Below are 9,721 nucleotides of genomic sequence, written 5' to 3' on the forward strand. Positions count from 1 at the left end.
TTTGTTGTGATCCTATCCTTCGCCAATACAAACGAATTGGATGGTTTGCCCACTCGAGAGCACGCCACGTATAATTGTCCGTGTGAAAAACATGAAGTACTCAAATGTAAGCCGGACACAGACATCTATTGCTTTGAGACTTATTGATAGTCATTGCAAATCCCAAATCTAATAACATATTCTCACCTCGGAATTTGCAATTTAGAATAATGGCTTTTTTAATTACTAAACGCGTCTCGTTGCATAACCGTGGTGGGTTCAAATTACAAAGCAAAATTACCGGATGTCCAACCTTCATTTGTAAATTATGCCTGGTAAATCGATTGAGTTCAAAAACTCGTTTTAATAATTAACAGCTTCGATAGCATCACAAACTGTATCAATAGATTTGTATGGCACCAAGTCTCCTGATAACAAATGTTGTATCTTGAGATTTAATTCGTTAACATCCTAATTTGTTGCTGCTAAAATTGTTCTTTTTGCCGGCCACTCATGATTTGTATATTGTCTGTGTACATTGAGAAATATCTGTACTTACTTTTCCGTCGCCTATATCTAACAGTTGTTTTGGGAATGTTTCAGCGGATGGATCTTGAAACATTTGAACAAGCATATTTACTTTGAGTTGTAAGTTCTCAACATAACGACACAGTGGGGATCATTTTAAGCACGCGTTTATCTCATCAGCGTACGTTGAAGAAGAAATAATGGAAAGAGTTTGTCTGAAATCACCTGAAAGAGTACCTGTTATTGTTTTTATATCTTTCAATGATCTCAAGCGAATGTTTGTGCATAGTGCATTCATCATAGATGATAATTTTACACTGTTTCATTCCTGTGGCCATGGATGATTGTTTTTTACATTGCACACCAAATATTTAGTGGCAGTTTAATTACTGAATGAGCTATTCTACCTGCATAGTTGCCGCAATACCAGAAGATGCAACAGCCAATGCGATACCATTATTTGATCGTATTTTAGCAAGAATTAGTGAAATAAGGAATGTTTTGTCAGTTTCACCTGGTGCATAACAATAAAAAAGAGTCCACCTTGTCCTGCCGAAACTGCGGGAATGATGTGGTCAAAAATGGTTCTTCGTGCTTCATTCATTAAAGATCGTCAATAGCAATCAATGCTTCATTGTACATAGCGTCACTGAATACTATCGTAAGATCGTTGCACCGTGTACGATGTTGATGCAATTAAACAATAGCACTTAAAGTCCGTTCACGCGATTCGATATTATTCGACAGTAGCCCAGACGAAAAATGCCGCACTATTTATCAAAATATCGAATCGTCTGAACCCACTGTCTACAAGTACATTCCACGATGAGCCGAATCAGTTTTTTTACCGTACGACCGAAAACGATTTGCAGAGACAAAAAAACGGTTCTATTGAGGGAGCCTTTGAGTTACGATAAAAGATTAAAGAGAAAATTGTACTCAAATCTATCTAGCATAATGGGAGCAAATAAGCTTGAGCGTCTCAAAAACGATGTTGAAAAATTGTATACATTGAAAAATGTAAGGACGGGGTCTAAAATTATAAAATATGTTCTTTTCGAATCATAATTTCTTTTTATTATTTCCTGATACTTTAATTAAATTAAAAACGACACGTTATATTTTTTTCAATCGGTGATAACTTTTTCATTGTTACCTCTAAGAAATATTTAAATAATATTTTCAGGGATAAGCCAAATCTGTCACGTACAGGCTTTCAAACAAAAATTTAAGTCCGAAAAACTTTAACAATTTTTCTGAGTATTTTTAGTAAGAGCACTGTCGATAAAATAGTTTTAAAATTACCGAATACAATAAAAACATAAGTTTTTCTGACATAAAATCAATATTAAAGTTAAGTAATCTTTTGTTTATTAACAATTTAAACTGATAAAAATTTTAAATTTTTTTAAGTTAATCCAAATTCTTTAAAAAGGCTATATTGTTTTAAAAAAAAAAAGGATCCTTTTTCTATGTTATGCATAAGCTGATAAATGTTGTTCAGCAGTTTTTAATTTATTAATTTGATGAAAATTGGTTCATAATGCTTTATGATCAGAATGTTTTACCAAAATAATGGTTCTATTCGTTAGAGGTCTTGGGTTCAATCCCCGCCTGTGCCATCTAAAGTTTGTTTTCACGGGCACTGCCTCTTGCGAGGAATAGGCCCTAGTTCTCTACGGACTGCTGCCCCACCCAATTTTAATAATGATTACATTCCACAGTGGTTCCAGTTGTATGGAGAGGCGGTCATAGATTGATAGAATCTGAACCACTGCACCGATTTCAATGAAATTTTCAGGGTCGGTAAACTATTGCATAAGAAATCATCAGGCAAAATATCCGCCCACTAACACGCCCACTTATTCAAATCTTCAAATAATAAAAACTCGTGTAGGTAGGAAAATCATATTATTTTTTTTTATAAACGTCGGGGTATAACTCATCTCTTTAAATTGCTTCAAATGAAAAAAAAATATAAATATATAACGGTAGAATCTACAGGAAAGTGATATACCATTTTTGAAAACCTAAAGTCTGTCTTTTTATATTGTTTTCAAATCAATGTTTTTTTTGTTATCAAAAGTTTTTGAAAAAAAAAATATTTCTATTCTAATTTTCTCTTTCTTGTTTTTGAACGAGTTACTTGCTTCCAATATATTTTAAACCGCTTGCACAGTAAAAAAAATCCGATTTTGCAAGTGATCAATTTGAATGTTTTCAGCGTCCGGTAAGGACAACGTCAAGGCCTCATACACCTTACGATTCATCTCAGCCTCATTTTTAATAATTTTCAAAGACAGCCACATATCCAGAACCCCCAGTTTAAAAGAACACTTCAGACAAGCACCTTTCAAACAAAAAAAAAATATGAAATATGCTGCAGTTAGAAGGAGAATGCAGAGTCAATCGCAGCACATCGCAGCTAGACGCAGCTAGATGTTGTTGTTTTTGGAACTACATATATATACGAATATTTTGGTATATGATTCATGCATGACTTTTCATGACTTTGTTATTAAAAGTCTCGTTGAACTGGGGAAAAAGACACAAAAACAAATTTTGGGCTTTCTTTGTGGGAATTTTCTCCTGGTATGAAATAATCAAAATAATAAAACATACTTTATAAACATAGCACATACCTTCAGTTTGAATATCCATTACTAACAAATATTCAAAAAAAAACTATTCTTAACAATATAGGACTTTAAAGCTTATTGCAAAAAGAGCACTTGCTATGACAACGATATTTGTCTAGTATGTCCCACTTCGGAAGCACAGAATGAAAAGTTCTGTTTGTGGATTTGATTTTTTTTTGTGTAATCAGGTGGCATGGCTATTTGTAAATACTATAGGGAAATATGAGTTAATAATAACAACATCAAACTTTTACCCTATGACCTACTACGGTCCCACTGTGCATTCGAGCGACCAGGCTGCGTCCAATATTCGGTCGACGAAAGCGTCTAGCAGGTTGGAAAATTCGGTTAACCAAGCATCGGTTTTGTGCCATCCTCCTTAGAGATATCGTACAGTGCGCACTAAAGAAGCTAACCTCTTATCTTTATAATAAAGCATAATTCTTGGCCATAGAATTACATTATAAGTGTTTTATTTCTTCTTGGAATAAAAACATTTTTAAAAAATACCCTTTACTAAACAACATTATTTGAATGTAACTAATTTTGTATACATTTACAAAAACTTTACACAAAAGAAAAACAAGTGTCGATATATCAGTATACAATAGATTTTTCTTACTTTTTTAACTAAACTGAGCCAAATTTGATATAGGTATATAGAATTTTGAAATTTGTATTAGTTCAAATTTATGATGGATATGATTGTGAGGTTGTATGAGAGTATTTGCCTTGTTGGCAAACTGTTGAACCGATTTTTAACAACAAGACAGCTTTGTAGTTGTATTCTTCCAAAGACTAAAATAGTATTTTTCTTAAAAATTCAATTAAAATAGAAAAGAAAATATTAAAAATATTGCCTATAATTTGGACCAATTTTAATCAATCTTTTCGATTTAAATTTTCCAAAAGCATACATGATAGAATAAACATTCCAAAAGAACTTTAATCATAACAAATACGCTAAAACTTTTTGACTTGAACTTACTTTTTGAATAATTTAGAAAAGTTTGTATGCTTCGAACGAACTTCAACTAAAACCTTTATTTTCAAAGTATCTCTTGGCCAACAAATCAATAAGAAAAACATGATTCGAATTTGATTTGGTTTGATTTGATTTGACAAATTGAAAATCAATTTTGTCAACACACACAACACCAATACAAGAAATATTAAACATACACACATGAAAGATTATTAACTCCAATTGCCATAAACTTTGATGCACATTCTCGCTAAAAATAAAAAACTACATTTTCCTAGAATTTAATTTTTATTAAGTGTGTATTGTTAGCCAAAGCCACACACAAAACACATTTAAGTACATATGAAAAAAAGTTAAGGTATGTGTACATTAGGGTGGGTTAAAATTCTTTATTTTTAATTTGCAATTCTTAATTTAAACGAAAAATTTTAAATTAAAAAAAAAAAAAACAGATTTTAGCTTTGCTAAACTTTTTTTTAAATCAGATTTTATATTACAAACTTTTTAGTTATTATTTATTTGGTTTAGATTTTAAACCCATGCACTAAAATACTATTGGCTAAGTGGGACCTGATTTTATGGCAAAACGGCTCACGTGTTTCGAAAACTGCAACGAGTGTTTTTTTTATAGAAGTGTAGAATTTTAAGTTGGCAACACTAATTAAACTAGCTGCCATTTTGTCAGTTGTCAAGTAATTTTTTTAAAATTTGGTTTGTCATTTTAGCTAGTGAATATTTATTTCCGAAATACGATGGGCTTCAGTTTTGGGTGAATGGATACGTCAATAAGGAAAGGATTAAGGAAAATAGTCAAATGTATGTTGTAACACCATTATGGCTGAATCACAAGCACGCTTCAGCTTCGGCTTCGTCTGCGCTACGGTGGGCCTGCTTCGAGGTTGCTTTGAATGACATTTCTATTATTTCATCCCTCCAAAGAGCAAATAATAATTTGTTTGTTGACATTTGTTTGCAGCTGTTGAGCTGTCAGACAAACCAAATGTTCAGATACTAGAGATTCCGTTTGGAGACACGTTACGTACATTACGTTCTCTTCCTTACGATTGTCAAACGAAACGTGAGGTCTTAGCTCCATTGTGATATCATGCATTGAATTCCAATGGATGAACTCGTAAACGTCAGGTGAAGCCAAAGCTAAAGCGTGTTTGTGATTCAGCCATTACATCCACAAAAACTGACTACTAAGTCTGTTTAAAACTTCTTTAAAGACCAGAACGTTACATGATTACTGATAAAATTGATTACTTAAATTTTAGTAAACTTTGTAAGGATTTTGTTATACTCAATAAATTTCTATACACATCTTATATTTTAAATATCGAGTGTAGTATCAAAACAAATTGCAAATCGTTTTGGTCGTTGATTAACTTAAAAAGAAAGTCTGTTGGAATCCCTTATTCTATGTTGTTAAGGGGATGAAGTCTTCGGACATAAATGCAACATTCAAATTGTTTGCTGACTTTTTCCAATATCTTGGTTCAATCCAATTAAGTAATTTTATCTGCGATAAACTCACTAAATTTAAACGGTAATTCCAGTCAATATAGCATACACAATGTTGAGATTAACTTTATTGCCCATTACGCATTATCTTCAATACATATTTTTCAAAAGGGCAGCTTCTTAAATGAGTGGAAAATTTCGTACCTTGTGCCCATTCATAAGTCGTGTGTTAAAAAATAGTATTGAAAACTATAGAGATATTTGTTAACTCTCTGCAATTCCCAAGTCATTTGAAAGCTTAGTGAAAAACAAACTTGATTTTCTTACGCTTGAGTTTTTGGCTGCAGAATAGCACAAGTAGATCTACTTTGAAAAATTTAACTTATTTCACATCATATGTCACAAATACCATGAAAGAAAGGATCTCAAATCGTTGCCGTTTGTACGGATTTCAGTAAGGCTTTGATTCAGTGAACCTCCTAACACTAATAAAAAGGTTGAAATATTTGAGTTTCGGTCAGAAATGCTTCTTTGGTTATCTTCATATCTTAATGATAGAATTCAACAAGTTCAGATAAATAATATATGCTCTAAGGAAATTTTATGTCCGTCAGGTGTTCCCCAAGGAAGCCATGTTGGTCTACTCCTTTTCATTATTTGTATTGATGATATTATTTCAGTGATTAATTACTTCGATTGTCTGATGTATCCAGATTAACACAAACTGCTTTTTAAAGTAAAAGTTGTTAAGACTGTCAGAAAGTTCAATCCGACTTCTATAGTTTTTAATATTGGTGTCAATATTTAAGCTCAATATTAAAAAAATGTAATGTGATCTTTTTCAAGGAAAACTAATTGCTTATTATTACAACTGAATCTAAACCTATTAATCGAGTATCAAGGATTAACAATTTAGGCGTAATACTTGACTCTGCCCTTTCTTTTAAATTTCATTTCGATTACTTGATTTCTAAAACTAATTCCTTGATAGGATGCATTAAGCGAAATGCTAAGGATTTAAGAGTTCCATACGTTCATTTATCATTATATAAATATCTCTTGCTAGATCGATTCTTGAACATGCAGGTGTTATTTGGAGCCCCGACTATAAAGATCAGTCCGACCGATTTAAAAGACAGTTCACTGAATACGCATTCCAACAAATGCGTTGGATCTTTTGTCCAGAATATAAGGCTAGGTGCCAATTACTTGGCGTAAGATCCCTGGAATGCCGTCGAAAAGTTCATAGCTCATTAGAAATTCACTCTAGTATAACACAAAGGGTCCATCACTTCTTGTACTAATTCTTAAGTTCTTACTAGAATACATATTTCAAAGAGCACATAATACTAGATACGGCTCTAATGAGAGTTTATCCAGGTCCATTGCTTATTTAGTTGAAGTGTCGTTAAGTATTAATTTTGTATGTCTTCCCCGTGAAAAATTCAAACAAGAAATCTTATATTTATTACAATTGTAACTTTTTAGTTGTTAGCTGTAAAAATTCAGCTATAACTAAAAATAAGTAAGTACAAAATAACAGCGAGGAATTTATCTTACACGTCTTACCAGTAATAATATTCATTTAAGTAGTTATTTATTTGTTATCTAATTGTTTTTATTATAACAATATTACAAACAAAATATGAGATATAGGGCATTAACACTTAAGCTATAAACTTTAAAATTATACGTTATCATTTGTCTCAAAAGTACAGACTATTTACGTAAGATAAGTTCAAAATTTCTTTAGACAATTTTTTTTAATATTTGTTTTATTAAAAAAAATTGTAGGCCAAGGATGGCTTCCTTGTGGAACACCAAAACAAAAACTTCGTAGTTTTACGAATTTTTGTCTATAGATAAGATAAAGTTCAACCATTTAAAAATCATTCCATAAATACCAAAATACTTTAATTTTGAGATTAAATTTTTGTAACATATTTGGCCCATTAGCTGATACTGTTCTTAAATGTGTGTCGCAACCAAGTACATTTTAGATTTTAGGTGCAACGTAATTTATTTTGGGTGTCAGAAAATATTTTAGAACGCATCCAACTTCGTTTCATTACAAAATGCCAAAAGACGTCAATGCTTACCTCTGTACATACATGACTCTTCAAAACCCTAATAAAATGTGAAATAGCTTCATGGGCAAGAGCTGAATATATGCAACATGAAAGGGACAATAAATGTGTTAGAAAAATAAAATATTATAGAATGTAATTAAAAAAAAGACTCAATAAAATTAAATAAAACCAAATGACTTTCCAAAACGGGAAATTGAATGTGATTTTTTGATTTGTGGAAAGAATACAAAATAGTTTTCAAATATTTATTAACGATATGGTGGACAAAACAGAGGAAATAAGGTGCCAGTTATAAACGGTGATTTTTTAAGAGCTTGAGAACTTTTAAAAAAAAAAAAACGCATAAAATTCGCAAAATCTCATCGATTCTTTATTTGAAACGTAAGATTGGTCCATGACATTTACTTTTTGAAGATAATTTCATTTAAATGTTGACCCCGGTTGCGTCTTAGGTGGTCCATTCGGAAAGTCCAATTTTGGGTAACTTTTTCGAGCATTTCGGCCGGAATAGCCCGAATTTCTTCGGAAATGTTGTCTTCCGAAGCTAGAATAGTTGCTGGCTTATTTGTGTAGACTTTAGACTTGACGTAGCCCCACAAAAAATAGTCTAAAGGCGTCAAATCGCATGATCTTGGTGGCCAACTTACCGGTCCATTCCTTGAGATGAATTGTTCTCCGAAGTTTTCCTTCAAAATGGCCATAGAATCGCGAGCTGTGTGGCATGTAGCGCCATCTTGTTGAAACCAGATGTCAACCAAGTTCAGTTCTTCCATTTTTGGCAACAAAAAGTTTGTTAGCATTGAACAATAGCGATCGCCATTCACCGTAACGTTGCGTCCAACAGCATCTTTGAAAAAATACGGTCCAATGATTCCACCAGCGTACAAACCACACTAAACAGTGCATTTTTCGGGATGCATGGGCAGTTCTTGAACGGCTTCTGGTTGCTCTTCACTCCAAATGCGGCAATTTTGCATGGGCAGTTCTTGAACGGCTTCTGGTTGCTCTTCACTCCAAATGCGGCAATTTTGCTTATTTACGTAGCCATTGAACCAGAAATGAGCCTCATCGCTGAACAAAATTTGTCGATAAAAAAGCGGATTTTCTGCCAACTGATTTTGGTAATAAAATTCAATGATTTGCAAGCGTTGCTCGTTAGTAAGTCTATTCATGATGAAATGTCAAAGCATACTGAGCATCTTTCTCTTTGACACCATGTCTGAAATCCCGCATGATCTGTCAAATACTAATGCATGAAAATCCTAACCTCAAAAAAATCACCCTTTAGCTATCATTGGTTTTCATCATTGAAAACAAACATTTGAATTTTTTTGACAGGTCGTTTATAGCTATTTATTAAAAATGTCTGTCATTGAAAAAACTTTTCTGATTGAAAAGTTTATTGACAGAAACCTGTCATTGAAATTGTGTGAAACAAGAACACAAATCAGTGGAACGAATCGTTTCACTTTTGAACATAAAAGTTCAGGAAAATGAAATTTCGTCCGAAAAATAGAAAAATACATTTTCACAAAATTCTTTGTGTGATTTCCGATTGATCAGTATATAATTTTCATTTCTAATCAAAGGGAAACACCGTCAAATATTGATTCAAAAATGTTTCCGGATCGATTTCAATTATAGCTATAACTGGCTCCTAACCCAGATTTTACATCAAATGAAAATCGGATGATTTTAGAATGTGCAGACAAGTTGCTTCAACTCTAAAATTACGGACCAATTTTTGCAGCTATCTGCAAGATTCAATACGAGACCCAAAAAGATGAAGCTTTTCAAAAACAATACTGAAACTATTGATTTTTGTTGCAAGAATATTGTATCACACCTGTTATATAGCCGTTATCGATTTGTCATATTTTTGGTTAGGCGAAGTCTTTTGTAAAAGGCTAGTTGATCGAAGCCAAAAAAAATTGTTATTTCTTAACGTAAATTTGACGAAAAGCTTTAACTTTGATCAATTCGAGAAACTCAACATATATCAAGTCCAAATTCATTTTTTTTAGTTTTACTTTAAT

This window comes from Eupeodes corollae, chromosome 1, assembly GCF_945859685.1.
Source record: "Eupeodes corollae chromosome 1, idEupCoro1.1, whole genome shotgun sequence".
In the NCBI taxonomy this organism is placed as follows: domain Eukaryota; kingdom Metazoa; phylum Arthropoda; class Insecta; order Diptera; family Syrphidae; genus Eupeodes; species Eupeodes corollae.